The sequence below is a fragment of the Vidua macroura genome, chromosome 2, assembly GCF_024509145.1.
Source record: "Vidua macroura isolate BioBank_ID:100142 chromosome 2, ASM2450914v1, whole genome shotgun sequence".
NCBI classification, from domain to species: Eukaryota; Metazoa; Chordata; class Aves; order Passeriformes; family Viduidae; genus Vidua; species Vidua macroura.
Window position 1 is genome coordinate 101,035,437 of NC_071572.1, and position 21,623 is coordinate 101,057,059.

General features: G+C 35.8%; 1 protein-coding gene across 3 annotated transcripts in view; it reads left to right on the forward strand.

The window, feature by feature from the left end:
* The window catches only part of TSC22D1 (TSC22 domain family member 1), a 90,883-nt gene that overhangs the window by 9,309 nt on the left and 59,951 nt on the right, over window positions 1–21,623 (forward strand). The gene's annotated exons all lie outside the window — the stretch shown is intronic.

Consider the following 21,623-nt stretch of genomic DNA (forward strand, 5'->3'; position numbering starts at 1 on the left):
CCAAAAAACCCTAACCTTAGCAACCCCCAATATGTTAATGTATCTTGCTTAGGCATAAATAAAAAGGAGTATGGTTAGCATTCCTATGCTACAAAAAGACCCCCTATAACCTGTTCATCTTACAGATGGTAATAAAGTAAATAAGCCTTTTCAGACCTGCCTCTTAACAGCTTAGGAAGTACATCAAATCGTAAACAGCAGTATTGCTAGTATGGTTTTTTAAACAAGAAACTGCACACGCCTGAATATTAGTGCAATTATAGCAAGTGATTCTCAGTATGACCTTTCTGGGAATAATTTGTGATCTGGGTTTGCAGTGTGATGTAGGTGAAACATAAAAATGACTAGAGAAGAATAGTGTGTCTTTGTTCTCATTGATTTAATGCACTGGTTCTTCTTCTATTCTTTTGATTAATTTATGAGACTAAAATGTACTGTGTGTAATACATATTATACTTTAACAAAAGACTGAACACTTCTTAAAGTGGGCCTATACCTTTCATTTACTGCATTTACGCCACCAAAAGCAGTGCTACTAAGATGGACTAAGGGTAAGATTATTCAGTAAATTACTTCATGGTAATGATCACTGTAAATAAGAAACTAGATTATTCTCAGCATGGTTGTACAGGAAACCATAGCCTAAAGCTAAGATGGAAAGAGTTCCTGAGTGACTGGAGATACAGCACTTTATTTTTGCTTGTTCTAAAGCATTCAGACTTAGGAATTGCGTGATGGAAGTGCAGCATAATTATGCTATCAAATTGGAGCACCTGATCATCCTTCTGGCTTTAATGTCTGGGAAGACTTTAACTCTTTTTCTGCCTTTGGAATTTGCTAACAAAGACAGTAATTGTGCTACAGTCAGTGGTGTAGAAATCCTTATCAGCTCATTTTGTGCAAGCCTCCAAACACCTATTGTGCATTGTCAGTGTTGGAAGCAGGGTTTGGTTTGTGGTTGCAGCTATATGCAAAAATCTCCATCTTCCACTGAAGCTGAATTGACTTTCCCGAGAGAGATATTTAGAGATTATAAATATTTGGCAGGCAGGGATTGTAAAGGTGCCATACATGCAAGTGGTAGAGCCTGTGGTAGTTTAGGTGTTCTATCATTGTTGGTTATCTTATGGACTAAGTAACTTGCTAGTACCTACTAAATGAGGGCTTCTGATTTTGGTGCTGTGTGGAGATGAAGAATGATATTCATCATGTTCAAACACATCATTATGCTTTAATAACGGGAACTTGTTCCATTTTATGAAATTTTTTTTATACTTGCAAAGCTAAGATCTTTAACATGTTTTGGTAAAACAGAAAAGTCACAGTAAAGTTTTTCACTGTTTTCTTTCAGCAGTTACTTTGATTATGCTTCCTTTAAATTATTTTGGTATTATTGTGTACCAAAAATTACTCTTGAGGTTTTTTTTTTCTCTTCTCCACTGGGTTTTGTTAGATGTTTTTCCCTCATGTTTAATGGTTTATTACGCTATTTTGAGGTGTTGGTGAGGCTTCCTATATTGATGACCTTTGACAATCAGGATGTAAATTTAAGAATCGTAGGCATTCAGGCTTGAAGTTCTTGTTCCAATTTCTGTTTCTTCTTGCAGTGCAGGGTTAGTGATGGCCCAGAGCAGTAAAAGTAACTTTGTTCTTTCAACAGAGAATAGCTACCAAAGGAAACTACTCTTTTAAAGTAGCCTTCCTTGCTGGGACTCGTAGGTATTGTACAGTCTGAAATGGGTATAGAATTTTGAAAGTACACTAGAAGAACAGAGTAAGAAATAAAGTAGTTGGCGATTTTGTTTATCATTCTGGCTTGGAAATTTAACACAGTTTTGGAGCTTACTGTAGTCCTCAAAGACCAACAAATGCACCTACCACTGATGCTTTTCCTTTTCCTCAAGGAAATTCTCAAAAAATGGATTTGTAGTTGTTTTAATTAAATTTAAGGGGTATCTTGTTTATCTGTTTCCATACTTCTGAATCCATTTTTTTTGCGTGTAGCGGAGAAGTACCATTTTATAGACTGCTAAAACAGGCAGCAGAGGATCTTCTCTAAATTTAGATTTAGAGATGAACTTGCTACTAGGTGAATGGCAGTCTGTTAAAAAAGACAGGCAGTCCTTCTAGTAAGGTATAGATTCGATAGCACCTGGAAGTTGGTTATAGAGTGTTTTATAATCTTCTGCTTAAGTTTGTTGAATGACTCAGCCAGGCATATTGTTTGAGCTTCTGTGTGATTTAAGTATTTTTCTAGCCTTTTTGTTTGTATGACTTGTCTTTTCTTTTTTCCTTTTTTTTGTGTCTTGTTTCGTTTTTGCTTTTGTTCGGTTTCTTGTTTGTGTGTGTTTGGTTGTTTTAATTAGCATGGATATCGGCAGGAAGTTTTCAGGACTGATTTCTTGGTGTGTTACTGAGTTTTGAACTTCTCTAGCAGCACTGTTTAAGCAACAGTGTCAAAGTACTGTGCTAAGTACTAAGGATGGTACTGAAAGCTGCTGAAAATATGGATACACATTCAACAATAGTTTTAGCATCTTAATGCATTTAATAATAGGGTTCTTTTTTAGTTCAGTGCTGCAGTGTAGCTCTTAATGGTGAGTTACACAGGTAACGTAATTTCAGCATGCAGTGCTATTACTGTATGGTTGTTTCTTTATCCTCAGTGTTACACTTGTTTCATTCCCCTGTAAGATCTCAAGGTGTGGATCAAATGTAAGTTACACCATCTTTTTTGCAGATATTGTTAGTCTTTTATTTGTAATCCATTGTCTTGTGTGCCCTAGTTATGGATAACTGAATGTTAATTGTCTCTGGTTCTTACATATCTAGTCAGTAGTTCTTTTAGTTATGCAAAGTGTTAAATTCTGAATTTGGTATCCCTTAAGTGTTGCTTATGCTGGTTTATAAATGGTGTTTTCATTTAAATCCTTGTAAACAAATAAAAGTTACAGAAATAGCTCTTAATGTTTCTCTAGTAACTTTGAATGAAGTATGTGCAATGTAGAGGCATGAGATCCCTGTCAAGATGAGAGAAAACTTAAATGCCTCTTAAGCTTCCTCTGACTTTCATTTCACCCAATTTCATCACAGTCATGGATAGATGATAAAGAGAGATGATGACTGGCAGTTGACTTTTATATAAGAAACTGTAGAAATCCAAAAAGTTAGAATGTAACCATACTAAATTTGTTTCTGTATATTTAGTACTCTTATAGCTATTAAGGAAGATGGTGATTAAAAATTAACCCAGTAATTCATGAATGATTGCTTTGATGTCTGTTTTGACTGCAATTTTGAAGTACTGCTCTTTTTAAAGTAAAGCAAGCAAAAATTTCTCAGACAGAATCTGAATAATGAGTGACTTGTTTGGCATATATTGCCATTGAGCTGGGATAAGCAAAGGGAAAAAAAAAGGCTTCTGTAAATTTCCTGGAATATTATTTTAAGCTTCATAATTTTACTGGATGTATGTGTGTTGAAATATCATAATGTGTTTTTGTACCATATGAAAGATTCCATATTTTTCTGGGGAAGTCTGTCTGTGGACTATAAACAGCATTTTAATTTATACTTCCAGATTGAGCCTGACAGAAATGGAATGCTTTTCTTTCCCTTTAGGATTTTGTGAGGGTTCATCCTGTAATGCCTGCCATATAGAAAGGAATGTAAGGGGAAGGAGAACAACTTAGGATGTTTAATGATTATTGTGTGTGTGTCAACTTGTGCATGGTATTAATTGTCATTCTTGCTTGATGTCACTTTCAGTAGAGGATTCTTAGACTATAAGCATCTCTGAAATCTGTCAAGGAAGGATTTTATAGTAATAATTCATTTATATTTAACATTATGGTTTATCTTCTAAGCTGTTCAGTGAAGAATCTTGACCTGACCCTAATTTCAAATGTCTCCTGAACATCTTGATCAATTGGTTTTTTAAATCCTTCAGTCTGAAATTTTTAATGTTCCTTACCTGTATGTACACATATGAGAATATATAAAGCTTTTTTTTTAAATAAAACAACCTGAAACAAACCTACTGGTGAAATAATGAGCCATTGCTGCTTTTACAGTCTCATTTCTTGCAGTCTTACAAAATAAGACCAAGTGAAAATAAAATAAAAGGAACCATGAATTAATGACTATGTACTTTAAGTACTTGTTAAATAATTTACTGTGGCACCCAAATGAATTCAAGGTATAAATGTACCTCTTTAATCTGCTGAATGAGGTTATTATGTTAAGAATGGATCAGCATATTGCACTGCCAAGTGTTTCTTTAGTAGGCCTAATATCCCAAATTGGGTGAAATGTCGAATTGCTCATAAATGTTCAAGGATTGATGTAGGATGTGTGTGTACCTCCATGTTATTTTTTTTCTTTCCAAGTGTATGAGATTCCTTCCAATTCTGTAATTGCTTGTGAAAAAGAGGAGTTTCTGAGCCTCTGTTTGATTGGAGAGAGAGTAGGGAGGGTAGAAGGTGTGAAAGAAACGTTCATGATGCTGGTTTTGGTTTTCTTCTTTATTTCTGGTGGGAAAAGGGATTTTAATTTTTGAAATACTGTCAGGCAGGCAGTGTGTCAGTCAAGTATATGCAGTTGTTGGCAATACAGCCTTTTCCTATTTATGGGATAGTAGCTAAAAGGCCTTGTTGTGAATTGGTACCCTGCTTTGCTGGCTGCTTTATAACAAACAGCAGAAAAGATAATGTTGAAGGATTTGGTGTCTGATACAACTTCTGAAGTGATTTTAAGATAGTGATGCTTTAAAGCAGGCAAAATCCTTCATGTTTTTAGTGGTTCCTAAACCTTCATATGGAAAAACAGAGCAGCAAAGCAGGATTAGTAATCTCTGTGTTCTTGTGGAGTTGTACCGTGCTAATGATGAAGTGCACCATCTCTGGAAGAGCACTGCTCTGCCAATTGTTGGAGCTGCCGTTTTGCCATGAAGGCACAGGTCAGCCTCTTCAGGAGGTCTCACCGACTGCCCTTGGGGTGCACAAATCTGTAGTGCTGCTTAGTGTTGGAGGTGGGGAAGAAACTGAGCAGTCTTGTTATTTCACTGGAATTTAACCTTCAGTTTTGAGAGCACTGTGATCTGTGGAAGGAGAAAAAGAAATGCTACTAGCATGTTATAGCAGACAGGTGTAGTTGTCTTCACTTTCTGCATTTGTCTGACCATCAGAATTCAGTGTGGAATATTTATTATGTATGTTTACTGTCCAAATTCTTAACATATTTAGGACAGTTTTTTTTTTTATTCCTGTGAAGTTATTGAATAAAAATATTTTCTCTGAAAAAGTTCTCCAAATAATTTTATAAAGGACAATGAAATTGTATGAAGTGTTCATGCATATTTTCAAATAGAGGCTTGTCTTGATACTTAGACATTTAATTATTTAAGCAAGCCGTGTAGTCCTCTGTCTTAATACTTTTTCTCTGGGCAGCTGTTCAGGTTTTTTTTTTTTTTTTGGTTTTTTTTTTTTTTTTGGTTTTTTTTTTGTTTTTTGGTTGTTTTTTTTTTTTGTTTTTTTTTATTTTATTTTAAAAAAGTTTCTTCCTGTTCCGACCTCTGAACATGGTAGACTAAGCCATTCTTAATGTTTCAGAAACATGTACATTTTATAACGATCTAAAATGTTTGAATTGTTTTTATATTCCAAGAACAACAATAAAGAACAAAAAAGCACCCAAGCTCTGGGATATCTTTTTGTTAAATAATCAAGTTTACATAATGAGTTAGCCAAAAGATAAATCAGATCAATATAAGAGCCATGCAGTTACTTAAATCCCAGACATCCATCCTTCTAGTTTGGCTTTAAAATCCTATGATTTTGTGGATTTACAGGTGCTCTTTAAAAATCTATTCTTGAGGTTGCTGTCAGGTTGCTTGGGATTAGGTCTGTAGCCTTTGTGAATGCAGACAAATGTTCTCATGCTTTTGTTACTGTGATCACTCGAGTCACACATACTGTATTCATTAAATGATATTGCCATGTAGCTGTGCACAACTTGGCATAGGCAGCTTGGCAGAGCTGTGTGGCAGCTCACAATTGGTCAAGTATAAGTTTTGGTTGTAGCAGATTGTAATATGTATATGTAGAATTTCTGTAAATTATATGCTAGAAGTTCTTAAAAAATTAATTTTCTACTAAAAACTTCAATTTTCTTGGATACCATTCTTAAAAAATTAATTATAATATGATAAATCATACTAAATAAACCAAATATTTTTGTAGCATTTTATATCCTAAATTATATACTCTAACCCAAGGTATGCTTTAAAAATTATGTTATTAAAATGGTTTGTTCCATTGCAGAATTGTTCAAGCATATGGGTAACCCTTTAAAAAAAAAAAAAATTCTCATCTGTTGCATGTTTTTCACCACTGATTCATGTTGTCTGCTTCCAATGAAGAGGCAAGATTTAGAAACAAAGCCATTTCAGAAATCATGAGATTGCTGGAAAGATTTTCATTTTGTTTCAGAAATAAGAGTTAAAAGAAGTAACTATCATTGGTAGTCTCATCTTCCTAATGTGACCACAAGAAAAATGTACCAAAAATAATTGCTGGGAAAAGTAGGCTTTTTTCTTCATGAAAGAAGATCCAGCGATGTCTGAATACTATTTCATTATAGTGTCTGTCAGTGAATGTGACCAGTTTCTGTGAGATTGCTCTTCAGTGATAAACCAAGGGTACTTTTTAATATCAAACTGATAAGAAATGGATTGAAATACTGTGTTTGAAGATATGTGCAATTTTTTCTGGTGAAAAGCAATCTTTAAGTATTGATGTGGTGGATTTTATGAAGATGGCACAGACAGGAAACATGAAAATTAGAACTTTTTGCTTCTGGCTGTTTTGAAAAATAAACTGAATAGAAGGGGTCTTTGAAACATGGCATTGAAGACCTGAAATGTCAGTGTGGCTGCTGTTGACTTGGCAGATTGATTTTCCTGAATCAAGTTAATTCACCTAACTAAGTAACTGATGATAACAGTAAAAGAGATGCTGAAGAGAAGGCTTAATAAGAGCCCTATGAGGTGAAGAACTCAGAAATTCTGGATTGAGGTTTGCCTTTTGGAGCACTTTGCTGTATGGATTCCAAATGTTTACCTACTAGAACCTTTTGAACTTGCTTACCTTACTTTCCTTTACTTAGAAAAAAGGCTAGAAATGTATGTCTGTCCTATTATACCTTCAGTATAATTTCTTGGGAGAGGGCGGAAGAGTTACTCTCTTAATGGTTCATGGCTGGAGGCCCACTGCCATAGGGAGAAGTGGCTAGTGGAGAAGCATTTGGCCAGCTGGAGTGGGTTTTGTGGAGTCTGGCTAGTATGACTGAGTGTTGTGGGGATGCCATATGTCCTTGAAAGTGACTGTTTTAATCAATGCTTGGCCAAGACCATGCAGATTTATAAGCAATAGAAGCAATTGTTTGATGTTAATTGTAGTTTTCCTAGGTTAGCATGTTTTATATGTGTACAAATTGCATTTAAAGATTTTGTAGTGTATTTTCTTTGCTTGGTGTGAATTGCTTGTATTTTAGCTTCATTATATTGCTCTGCTTATATGCTGAAGGACAGGCTTCAGAACTTTGTTCTGCTTGTTTCCTGATAATGCTGGCAAAATGCAGCCAGCAACTTGCCAAGCTAGGTTATGCTGCATGAACTAATGCATCCTTTTTCTAAGCCTGGAATGATGTCTTTGAGTTCTTTTGCTTCAGCTTTGGGTCCTGTGCTTTTTCCATTTGTCCAGTTTGGTTCAGCATCTGCTTTTCTTTGCTTGAGGACTCCTGATGAGTGGTAAATACTTGGGTTCAGGAAAGAAAGGCTTCTGTTGGTGAGTCTGAAGAGTAGAAGCAATAAAAGGGAATAAGGAAAAGAATGGTATGAATGATTTTAGTAAAATTGGTGTGCTGTTAATTCCTCATCAGATTGTGAAAAGACCTCCATTTTTATTATTTTCCCTTCTTTATATTCTCAGAAAGTCATTCTTACTGAACCAGAAGGCCTATGTGTTGTCCTTGTAGACTAGGTTTGCTTGCTGCAAACATTTGGTGTCCGTAGGAAGTGGAGCCAATGTCAGGGTCACTGGCTTTCCTTTTCTCTTACGTCACTCATATATTCTCCAAGTACAATGGAATGTCGTACCCTGGTCATTTTTGCCTTCCTGAGGATTTTTCACTCTCACCCACTATTACTATGGTGAATTAATATGTTAGAGAGTTCAAATCTCTTGCCAAACGTGCCAGAAGGGTCACTTGGTTTTGGTGGACAGGTAAAAAGCACAGAATATCTGTCTTGTAAATTAAGAAGGTACTTTAACTTGGTACTTAGGAAACAAAAAGCTGCTGTTGCTGAGGCCTACAACATGTCAAAATTGAGTTGTGGTGTTGTATTTTTCTTAAATGACAAAAGATAATCACAGGGATTAGAAGGAATCCAGAATGAAACAACCAAGTAATACCTAAACCAAGAAGTAAATCTCTAAAGCTGAATGATAAACCTACATCAGACTTCTGATTGAGACATTGACTCATAAGGAACCTTAAAGCTATGGTAGCATAGTCAGTTACTTGTGCTTTAAATTATAAATGAGGGCTAGCTTAGATCATGAGCTAGACTGTATGTGCCTGTGTGCCCTCACAGAATTTGGGAACAAGAGGCCATGAGTAGAATTGCCTTGGCTAATATTAAGAAAGATTTTGTCTGTTGATCTCATTGGCCCAAGATCCTGTGGAGACCTACAGGAAAAAAAAAAAGTTTAGAGGTTGTTGTACCTTTAAAGTGAGGAAAAGTGTAACAATTGCTCTACCCTGTCAAAGCATAACCCAGAAATTAAGATGTTGTGTAAGTAGAAGCAAGATATTTGTGGTTTCATTAAGAACAAAAACACTTATTCACAATTATTTTTTGGGAAGCTGTTCTTATGCTTGAAAAATGTAATGGTCAGCACAGCAATGGCTCAAAATAGCATTTTGGATGCTATAGCCCTGGCATTAGAGCCTCCTTGGCAAACATCCTAGAGGCATGTAAAAGAAGAAAATGCCTTAAATGTTAAAGTTTCAAAAGCTTCTGTTTAATTTAAATTTTCATTTCTATTTAAATTTAAATTTTCTAATATTTTCCAATATATACCTATTTCGTCAAATATTTGAGAGTGAGCTTAAAATCCTGTGAAAACACACTGGATGGCAAGAATTCTTATTTGCAGCACAAAATAGTGATATTGATTATATGAGTGCATGCAGGTCGGTAGCTGCAAAAAATTACTCAAACTTCGACGTACAGAATCAAGTGATCATTGTACCAGTGAGATAAGAAATTATTTCAGTAGCTGGATTTTTCTGTTCTCCCTGCTTGTGTATTTTTCAAATTCTTACTTGCATGTCAGGTTACAGCGTAGGCCTTTCTAGGTCAGTTCTTCTTTCTAAACATACAAATAGGTTTAGTGGTTACCTGATGCAATTGAGGTGTGTTTGTCCTTTGCAGGACACTGCTGGTACCAGAGGGAGGGGTGGCCTTTAGCAGCCTCCTCTGCTTTTCCCTGCTCTTGGTAGTCATCCTGCCTCGGGGTAGGAAAGATGCCTCCTGTTGTAAAAAACCCTCTTAAAGTGTCTCTGGATAACTCCTGGCTGTTGCTAATGAATGAATACAAAAATAGCAAGCATTTAATATTACCAGGTTCTCAGTTTTACTGCTGCATAAAGCAGGACTTGGAATAAAGGTGGTAAATGCTTCCTGTGCTTCCATATGTAATTGTGTTGGGTAAATGCTGTTGCCAAAGTTGCTGTGAACTGTCTTTGTTGCATCCCGGAGAAACACCAGAACGCCACATGTCTTCACGGTAAAAAAAAACCACCAAGACCCACACCAAAAAAACCCAAAACAAACAAACAAAAAACCAAAAACAAAACCAAAATAATTGGACATTTTAGGTTGATTAATCTCTTTGTGGTCATATTTGCAACCAGGAGACTAGGAGTTACTTTTCTAAAATTAGTTACCGAGGCTCTGACATCTGGCATAAGTTTTAAAAATATGCCCTCATCACAGTGCTCCTTTTTCAAATGTTTTAGGTAATTATCATAGAGGAAGAATTTGACTTTATGCAGCTAATAAATACTGGAGCACATTTTCCAGGACTTCAGAGTTGCTGGTATATCTGATTCTCTGCAGATCAGGAAGCACGTCAGAGGTCACTAAACCCTAAAAGAGACAAGTAATCTACTTAGGCATTTGGGGTTTTCTTCTGACTTTATTTATAACTTCTAATTTGAAATACATTGAAAATAGCTTTATTTTCATTGTGCTGTGTTTTTGTTTTAATCCATCCAACAGCAGAAAAGGATCTTTGTATCTTGTCCAGTGTGTGGAATTGAGTGTTGTGCTTAGACAAGACCTGAATATGATCCCCCAAAGGGTACCATTGTGGGAAGGACTTGGGTCAAAACCTGGGTTAAGGCAAGGCCCAGGTACTGGATCTGCTGTTTCTCTCTGGCTAAATATTAGTATTGTGTTTGATCTACAGCACCTGTTCCAGACCCCTACTTCAGAGGCTGGAGGAGTCTGCAAATTTTTCAGGGGTTATATACTTAGTGTTTGGAGAGGATGTTTGATTAGGTTTTAAAGTGGAGTGTACTGTGGCTTATATAGAAATAATGCATAATGTTTCAAGTCGACAGTAAAAAGAGTAATAAATTTAGAAATGCTGGAAGCATGTTGATTTTGTTTTAAATATAAAAGGTTTGGCAAAACTTAGGCTTTTTTTGTAAAAATTAATTGTTGTTATGAAAGTCAATAAATAACCGTAGTTTGTATTTACTGTATAGAAAATGTTACTTCAAATATTGTTTGCTGCCACATGAAGTAGCCTTGGAGAGAATTGCTCTGAAGATACAAAATTCAAAACCCAGTGTAGTATATTCCAAGGCTTCGCATGTCATATAGCTAATGTATAAGGCCAGTTAGCAAGTGTGGTTTTGCTTAGTGATAGTCTTGGCATGAATTTCTATTCTTCATCCATTTTTTCTGTCTATAACCTATTTTATATAGTAAGTTGATCTGTAGTATCTTTCCATAGCCTTAGAGAAGCATCTTGAATCTGAAATTAGAATATACTAAATTACTTGTGCCTAAAATGAGGATTAGCCAAGTGTTCTATTTATACTTTAACTATTATTCAGGAAATTTTTCTTCCTTGTGCTGGATAGTCATTTGCATCATATTATTGTCTGGGTGATATTGGAATATGCTGTTTGTTGGGAACACTAAGGTGATGGATTACTTTTTCAGTAGGCTTTGAATATCTTAAACTTCTCTGAAAATAGGTGCAGAATTACTGGAAGTGGAATAAAGTACACATAAAGGAATAATGACTAAAATTCTTATTACATTAGTCCTTACCATGTGCCACATCTTGCTCATGTCTATTGGAAGAGACACAGGCACATGAGCATTTTACGTTCTTGGAAGAAAAACTGCTGGAGACTGAGGAAGGTGGTGCAATATGTGTGTAAACTACTTGTGTAGCTTTACTCTTAAGAAAATGTACCTGATCCTGTCTGATATAGCTTTATTGATATGCTCTGTAAAGCATCCTAGGAGAAAGGGATCTGAGGAAGTTGCGACTTTATTGATCTGTGATTTTTGGACTTGTTCTGTATCACAAAAGAGACAGCAATTTGTATATGGCTGAGCAATAAATGGCCTCTGAAGATCAGGAGTAGAAGCTTGACTGCAGGGGAAGACTGTGCTCATGAAGGTGGTTAAGTACCCAACATAAAGGATAAAGAAGGGATGCTGATAATCAAGACTAAAGGAGTATGTTCTTCAGAAAGAAATCTTCATGTGGGGAATGTTTATAAACATTGGTGGGTGAGAAGGGGCAGGTAGGAAGAAAAAGCCAAGGCTGTAAGTATATCCTCTCCCTCCAGATATTGCTCTCTAGCAGTAGGTGCTGTTTTAGCCCGTTATTTTAAGCCACTGTACCGAGTATGTTTAGGTATAGGTAATTAGGCTGGCTAGCGTATTTCAGAAACATTTTCCATATTGTCATTGACTAGAGCATTGTGCTTAGCTTACAAGTGTTAATCTTGTCTTTTTGTCTTCCATATTTATGGTACTGTATGATGTTTAAGATGTGTACGTAAGAAATGTCTGTGTACGTACTGCTTCCTAGACGGAACCAGATATGTTTGTGATGAACAGCTCAACAGCATAAGAAACTAAACTCCTCTGAACTAGCCATGTGACTCTGTAGAACAGTGGCTGTTGGGTTGGATAAGTTTATAAATCCAATTAGTCTAATAACTTGGTGCCAGAAATTTTAATAGGTGCCTTTTGCAAAACCTTCTATTATGCAATCAATTTGGATTTCAGCGTAAGTGTTTGAAGTATGCAACATTGGTTAATAGGCTTTGGAGATGGATGGAATTTTATTTCTGCTGAGGACTTTAAGCTAAGGTGCTCCTGATACTCTTCTTTTTAATTACTTAGAACCAAGAATTGTATTGACTCTGTTTTGCCTTTGAAAAGAATTGTCACTACTATTTGTGATTTGGAAACATCCATGCTCTTGTAATTAGGGGTTTGAGACTAATGAAAGAAAATTATGAAAGGGATTGCTGAGTTTCTAGTATTGGCAAGTTTAGATAGTTAGGTTTGGTCAATTGATGTGGATTAAATAGTTTTAAAAACTGTGTACCAAGATGGTACTGAAGTTCTAGCTAGAAAAAGAAATGTGAGTAAGGATGAACACAAAACTCAGAAGGAAAAATAAGCCAGAACAGCTCAGTGCATAATTTATGCTACGTAAATTGCTTTGAAATTAGTGACCCCCTGATGTCATTGCCCTTAAAAAATGCAAAAAGTAATAGAAAAGCTTGCATGTTATGTAGATCTGTAAAGCTTGTTACTCATTCTAGTATGTCTCTTACTTGAAAAGAACTGCTAAAATCCAGAAGCTTGATTTATCAGAGGAAGTAGAATAGATGTAGAAATTCAGTGGCTGTGTTTATCAATAAATGTATTATTTGTTGGAATATGAGACTGAAAAACAAATACTTTTGCATTGTTTGAAGTTCATATGGAATATGTGACCAGTTGTAAGCACTATGGGACCTGATTCAGGTATTTGTGTAATGCTGTTTTTCTGTTCTGGTTTGGATGATCCCTCATGTGATTTAAGGTTTCCAGATGTTGCACAAATGAACCTTACATTGCATTTCAGCATCAAAACAAACTGCTAAATTATTTTATTTGTACTAATAGTTTTTGTCTTTTAAAGGTTAATGTAATTAGTTCAGATAATTAGCTATGTAATAAAAAGCATACTTAGTAAATAATAAAATCCCATTAAACCTCAGGTTTAATACATGGAAGTCCAGCTGAAGGGAGACGAACAAATACTTTCCTTAACTTTTTAATTGATACTTAATAATTCTTGCAGTCCTAGATAGATCTAGGAAAAGCATTCTTAAGATATTTGTATGTGATTAGTTATTTCTGTGCTGTATCTAGGCAGAATGAATTTCAAAGCCTTTGACAAATGCCTATTATTTCTAGATATTTGGAGCCCATTTTTCACTGGAGGAAGAGTGATGTATCTAGGGAAGAATTTTCTATTGGAATCTACTCATAGCTGTCTAAAAATTCATTGAGTATTTGTGTTACAACTGCTTATCAATGTTTTGATGTTTTTTGTCCGAATGGCTCTCTAAAGAACATTAGCAAGACAGAGGGAAATGTGAATTGCCATGGTTTTGACACAGAGTTTATTATATTAGTTCTTTGAAATTCATGTCTCTTGTTACAATGAAACTCAAAAATAGGAATACATAGGTATGTATACATTCCTCAAAAATAGGAATATAAAGAATACATTCTTTGAAGATTTTGATTTCTTATAACTTTGACATTTGAGTAGTTACTGAATTTTGAGAAGCTATTTATATATTTAAGATTTTTATTAATATTAATATAGCATCAGTCAAAAACATGTCTGTACTTCAAGAGATTTTATTGATTGAGATTGCACACGTTGTTTTATATCTCTCCTAGTGTGTTTGCAGTATAGTGTGTTCTTTATCATTAATGTGGCCATTAGTTTATGAAAACCAGAAGAAATGTCTTAGCTTAAAAAAAGTCTTTGATGTTTAAAACTTTATTATATATAATAAAGAAGTGTAATATGGAATGGCCATGACAATTTCAGTCTTTGGTGCAGTTTAAATAAATCATTGCTTTTAGTGAGTCCCAAGTAACTGTCAGTGTTTACTTGACAACTAGGAAGAGCAATTTTATCTCCTTAATTCTCCTTATTGATTTAATATAACTCAATACTTGAATGCTGCAATAACAAACAATCTCAACCAACCAAAAAAAAATCCCTCGTGCTAATATTCATGCTTCCAGAGTGGTTATGTTACTTGCTTTCTTGCTCTTTTGGTTTATTTTGTAGTCTTGCTGCGTACTCTTTTCAAACCTGTGTGTCCTAAAGCATCCTGATGAAAATCTCTTGAAGTCAATCAAAATAGTGTCCCTGAACATTACTTGCTGTCTTTGCGCTTTTTGGAACTTGCTCTTTGAAGCTTCTGTGTCTGTTCACATGTTTTCATGTCTTTTGGTGTTTCCTAGGTCTTGCAGATAGAAAAAAATCCACACATTTCCTGTAGCTGTCTCTTTGCTCTTCAGTTTCAAAACAAGTAGTTATAAATAAAAAATACAGTTATCGGATTGTATCAGTTGGAAAAGAATTTAACATCTTCGCTGAATGTTTTACACTTTTGAAATTAAGACTTTAAGATGGCAAGCTTTTTATGTGATGCCCTTATTCTGCTCTATAGAAGTCTTTAGTAACAAAACAATTATAGACGGTTCCTGACAATGCAGGCATGGTACATGGCCTGGAAGAAATTGCTGACAAATAGAGAAAGTCTTCTAAATTGGGAAATTGATTGGGAAATTGTGACACATGTGTAAACAAGAAAGTTTACCGATTTGATAATCAGGTGTCAAAATGATACATTAAATATAGTTACCTCGTGGGCTGGTGGCACATTGTGCATCACTGAATGTTTGATAGTTCCTGTAAAGAAAAATCCTTCCTGTAAAGAAAAAGTAGTACAGACGACTCTAAAATGAAGCTTCTCTTTCTTATAGGGAAGTACCATTGTTACTCTAAAAAAATGGGCAGGAAGAGAGGAAGGTGGTCTGTTAGTTGCTAAGCCCCATTTGTTTCTGCATCTCAAAAGTTGGCACACTGGGACATCTTGCAGCGTATTCTTCTTTTGTAGCTTCTTACTGCTTTCTGCTAGCTGACCCTGCTGTGAGCAGTGGTGTTTGGACTAGGTGGTCTCCAGAGAGCCCTTCCAGCCACAGCTAGCTGGTGATCCTGTGAGAAATTCAGTACACTTCATACATTTTTCTTTTGAATTCTATTACTTACAAAGTGAGGAGATGAGATAGTTGTTTGGTGATTCTGTTTGTTTTGTTTTTTTTTTTAAGGAATGAACATAGAAATTGGGACCAATGATTGTAAAACCAGAGCTGAAGGTGGTGCTTCACTAAAACAAATAATGTTCTTCCTCAATCACAGAACTGAAAGCAGAAACCCTAAGTATCTCAGGTTGATGTATGGACTGCAAGCCAGAGTTTTACTAATCCTCTTAAGTTTGCAGTTAATTATTGGTTCTCTAGAATACCTTTAACTTACTCCTGATACACACTTGTATTTTATTTCCCTTTTTTTCCCCCATGAACATTTTTCATGAAACTTTATATAGATACTGCTGTAAATTCCAGTGGCTGCCTTGTTTCAAACAGATAGCTTCGTTCTTAAGGTCCCTTTACCTTTCTCTGCTTGCTGTCTGTACCTTTGCCTTTCTCCCTGACCTGTTGGTTTGTTGTATGGAAAGGCTTCATATGGGATGTTTTGGGAAGATGAAAGGAAAGACGATGTGAATTCACTGTAGTATTTTGTCTCTCTTAGGCCCATGGTTGTGTTGCTGTTTCTAATCCTTATTTAGTTTATTCAAATACATTATACAATTGTAAGTTTAACTTAAAAGTAGTGAGTTTTAGGAAGTGATACAATTTGTGTTTTATATAACACAAATCATAAAAATAAGTATTTGCCATCAGTATATAAAACTATGTATTATAATGGTGAACATACCTTTTTAATGAATTTAATTTACTACACTGTAGTTTGAGAGAGAGAACGTCTAACTTTCTTTAAAGTTTCTGGAAGGACCATTAAAAAACTTACTGTTCCTTCTGCAGGCTATAACTAGTGCTTGCTTGTTTTACCCTTTGTTTGGTTATAGCCGTATCATGTCCCCTTTTCCTACAGTCTTGGAATCTACAGTGCTATTGGCAAAGCTCCTACGAGCTTTGGGACTGCTACAAACCTTTGGGACTGAAGGATTTTAAATTTTGTTATGCATATTTTTGGGGAGATACCTAAGGAATGACTGTCTTGGTTTTGTTTCCATGTTTGAATTCCTTTTCACTGGTGTTTGCAGAAGGGAACAGAAACTTGAAGTAAAGAATTGTAAAGTTTGACAGAGTACAGCAGAGAATTTGCTGCTGTCTGTCAGCAGTTCCACTTTTTGTGGTACACTGTTAACCCATTGCTTTGGCAGCAGCCTACAAGCTTCTGGACAGCTGAACCTGTGCAGATCCATTACACCTTCCAGAGGAAGCAGCAGCTGGATAGGCAAGATTGTCACACAAGGGGAGAGATATCCATTGTACTTGCTGTATGCATCTCTAATTCTCAAGAGTTCACTAGGCCTAGTACTTCAGACTTACTGTTTCTGGATATTCTAGAACTGGAAAGTTTCTGTTCATCACTTTCTCATTTTGTGTCTTCTGATCTCGTAGAGAATGTGGTATAAATGCATGATGGGAGTGAAAATAACAGGCTGAGACTATCATTAGACCAGTAATTCAGAACTTGTTAGGTCTTTGTGTGGGTTTACTTTGGCCAATAAGCAGACCAGAGTGAGTGTGTTGGAGCCAAGGAAATGGAATATGCTTTTGAACCATTGTTCAGGTTTATTCCATCTATTCTTTTTCCTGTTTGCTGAATTGCTAAATGGCTTTCGTAGATAACTTGAGGGAAAACAAAGGTGGAGGAATTGGCAACTGCATGTATCTCTTCAAATACCCTGTTGTGAGCCTGTTGATTACCTTTTCATGAACTTCTGTGAAACTTTTACAAAAAGCTTGGATGTTGAAAATTAAAATAAATAAGAGAGGGAGGTATCTGGAAGTCTGTCTTCCCTTTGCCAGGTTCTGTATTTTGGAGACTGATAATTTTATCATGACAGCTGTAGTTTTACAAATGGTGAATGTGTTTTTCCACTGTGTGTTTTTGAGATACATTTGTGTTATGGCTGACAAACTGCTAGTGTTGCAAATGTCATCCTGAGTGTGTCTTGATGAAAAGGAAGGCAAGTCTAAGGATCAAGTCAGCATGAGAAACAAACCAATGATTCTAGCTTCCTAATTGAGTTAAATTACCTGACAAATCAGACTTTAAAATGTTTTCCGAGGTTGTAGACTATCTGAAAATTGTAGGAAGGCACTTCTTTAGGTGCACAGCATAGGAACTTGGGAAGGCTCAGCAAAACTGACTAAAGGATTCTGCTGCCTTTCTACTACAGTCTTAGATTGAGAATTCCCAAATTCTTCTTTTCAATTAGCCTCTTAGGTGAGCATTTTTTAATGTTGATCAAGAATGTTGGTCTGAGAGGGTATGGCACTACCTTTTATAAATGTTTCATAAGTGTAGTTTTGTTTCTTTGGAAATACTTTGAACTTTGGATTGTGTTAGGTGAAATGAAAATATGGTCGTGTGTAGTTCTATTGTACTTTTGACTTAACTATTGCATTCCTTTTTTTCTTTTTACAAGTTTGTTTTTCTAATAAAACTGCTTGAGTTGTAGTTGATTCTCAATTTCATGCTGTCTCTTGGATGATACTTATTCTAGGACAGACTAGTCTCACTTAGTATTTTTCTAAAATGCACTTGTACTGGTGGTCTCAAAAGAATGCTCCTGAAACTGGGGCAAGGATTCTTCACTCAAAACCGTTTGCAATTGGAGAAGCCATTCAAAACATTTGTCCCTGCTTTGGTTGGTGGAGGAAGAGATTTCTAAAACGTTGGGTACATAAAAACTGGGAACTTAATGTTCTTCTCTCCTAATATGAGCAATTAAAACAAGTGTGGGAAAGAACAGTTATATCTATTGCAAAATATTCTTGACAGGGCCCAATTTCTTCAAGTACTTGATTGCCAGCTCTGCTAAGTTCTAAAGTGTGCATTGATCATCCAAAAAAATTGCGTGTAGAAATTCAGAATTAAAAATACGTTTAAAATTATGGGCTGTAAATTCAATGATCGGGCTCTTTTGAAATACAACACAAATAGATGTGTACTGGTTGGAAATTTTAAAGACTGAGAGTTGTCTTTCTGAGAATCCCCCTGCTTTGCTTGTTTAAACCTTGATACAGTCTGATTTTTCAAGTGTCCACTGTAAATTCTTGGGCTTCTGTTAGAAGAGTTTTGGTTGCCAGGTACCTGTGATGCTTTTAAAATTTTTTGGCACAGTGATGCCAGATGTTTTTACACTATCCTTCATTCTAAGCCTAAAGTAGTAACATGGAAGTAATAACAAAAAATGGTTTGACAGCTTTATGTGTTAATTAGAGGGATAGATTTTAATATTAGTTCTCTTGTCAAGCATATCAGTCACTCCTATGAATAAATACTATTGTGTGATATTTGAATGGTTCTTAAATATTTGGCAAATAAGACGGCATTGACCGACTTGCATCAGAAGAGTGTTTAAAAACAAAATAAAAATCATATAGACTTGCATCAGGTCATGAAAGAAGCTGAATTGTACTTAAAAATAGCATGGCTGATGCAATAGTCAGGCTAATGTTGAAGCCTGAGTGTTACACCCATAACACTGACTCTAATCCTGCCAGTGGCTTCATAAATGAATAAAGTTAATGCTTCAGCAGCATTGAATTCAGTGGAGTTCAATCCAGTCAGTGATTCTGCTACAGGGTTAATGTAGGATGTAGGAACCAGCCTTGAAAGATTTTATTTTCAAGCATGTTTGCCCCCCTGGGTATTTTTGTTTAATATTTGAGAAAGAAACAAAAAGATCCAAATGTGTGCATGGCTTTCAGGGATTTCTGTCAAAAGTCTTGTTGACTGTGGCACTGCAGTTACCTTTTTCTATTGCCATGCTGCTCTCCACTTTGCCCCCGGTATTTCAGTTCTTCTCATATCTCTTTCCCATGTTCCCCATTGTAGTTTCCCTTTTGTTTTGTGTATTTTGGCTTGCTGATTATCTGAAAAGAAGCCCTGGCTGGGCTGCTGCTGCTCTCTCCACTTGGGGTGTACTATCTGGATATCTGGGGGTTGTCCATCAGAATGAGTAACGTTGGGGATGCCTCTTGATGTTCCTCACCTTGTACTTGCAGAGGCAAAAATAGAGCCATGTTCATCTATTCCATTGGTCCCTTCCTCTGTTGTTTGAGGTGAGACACTGGATATAAAATTAACAGTGGCTTCAAAAGTGGTTTTGTGGGGAATGTGCAGTAGAAATACTTGTTTTCTTTTGTTATTTTGTGTTTGTTTTGCTTTTGAAGACCCAGTAAGAATTGTGATTGAACTGTGTGCAGTAGGCAGTAATCTTGTTGAGGATGAGAGGTTTATGATTGCAAACTATTTAAATGTAATAACTAGAAATTTGCAAGTCCATAGAGTTACAAACCGTGTGTGTAAACTAAATAAATTTATATTAACTTTGTGAATTTCTGAACAAAATTAATGGTTCTAATCAAACATTAGTTTGATTGAGCAAAGATTAGTTTGATTTGAGTTAGTAGTTACACTAGCTATGAGCCCCCTTTTCCTGAAACTTGTATGTTTGTGTTTAATGCTAGCTCCAATTCTGAGACAGATTGTTAAGTTTGTTTGAATTTGGCTTCCTCATAGTAACTCTGGTTCCTCCCTTTGAATTGTGGACTTTGCCTGGGCCACGGGGAGATGGATTACCTATGTCCTTGTCCATAGTATCATGTTTTTACATCAGACTAGCTTTGGATTCACTACATATTCATGCTGCAAATGAATGTGAAGTGGTAGTTTGAATCTGCCTTGTCATAATTGGAGAATAGGGTAATCAGATGATATTGGCTTTTTTGATTGCAAGCTGCTGCACAGGCTTTTTTTTTTTTTTACATTATTTAGGACACTGCTCAGAATAACAGTTTTCTCAGATATAAGTGATGAAGAAGAGGAAAGGAAGATGTGTTAATGCATACTGGGGAATGGAGTGGGGAAAAAAAGATGGATTGGTAGTGTGTAAGAAGAATGTTAATGTTCACATTTTATCTCTTAACTTTCCCTTTAAAATACTTAAGTTTTGTCAATAGTGTCTTTTACCACTGTTACTAAATTGCAGTTAGATTCATAGAACTGTAGAATGGTTTGTGTTGCAGGGGACCTTAAAGATAATATAGTTCCAATGCCTGTCATATATTTGCATACATTTTTTTTTAGTCTGTAACCCAGTATTATTTTGATGCAGTTAAAGAACACTAGATACAGTAGAGTTCAAAAATCTGTGCTATCCAGTTAATGATTCATTTCCTTAAAGGCCAAGGTTATCATGGTGAAATTATTAGCTCTTTGAGAATGGTCTGCCACATGCTTCTAACAGGTGATCAAGTGATTCCACTGGAGTTGTGGAATTATATCCTTCCCCACGTCCTCCCCTGCCCCAGTGCTCTATGCCTAGCTTTGGAGAGGGGAAGCATCTTTTAATATATGCAGAATATCTTTTATTGCACATTATTGTAATGAACTGCATTAAGTATGAAAGCGAATTATTACTTGATTGTGGTTGTGAGCGACTTGGTATTAGGCAGAAGCATTTTATTAAATATAACAACTCTTTCTGAGGAAACACTGACCCTCACATATGTTTGGTACAGAAATCAGAGATCAGGCAACTAATTTCATGCTAAAAGAGTCATGTCAAGAATATCTCCGTTGTATGTTATTGTCAGGCTTGCTTCAAGATAAACTGTGTGTTGTAGATATTAATCATATGCAGAAATGTTAGGTAATGATTGAAAAGGTAGTGTTGTTTTCAAGAGGGTTCCTAAGTTTTCCAGCCGTAATAATTCTGTGATACCGTCTTGCATGTTTGCCTGAGTGCGTGGGAAGCTCTTTTCTATCTGCCCTGGATTGTGGTTATTTTTATCAATGAAATCTTGACTCAAATGAAGGAAAGAGGGTCCTGTGAGATTCAGTGTATGGTTAAGCACTCTCCAGCCCAGATCAGTCAGTGGGGTAAGTTGCTATTTTGGTATGGTTATTTGATGTCTTTTTCCCTGTTCTGAATAATTTTTGTGAAGAGAGTATGCCTAGCCTAGAAATCAGTGTTTTTGTATGTGTTTTTATGTATGACTTGATACTGTTTCTTTTTCTTGTATACAACCTAAACCAAGTGCTAATATTTCAACAGATACAGAATGACAGTCAAACACTACACACTGGTATGCCTATGAAGAGGCACTGCCAAAG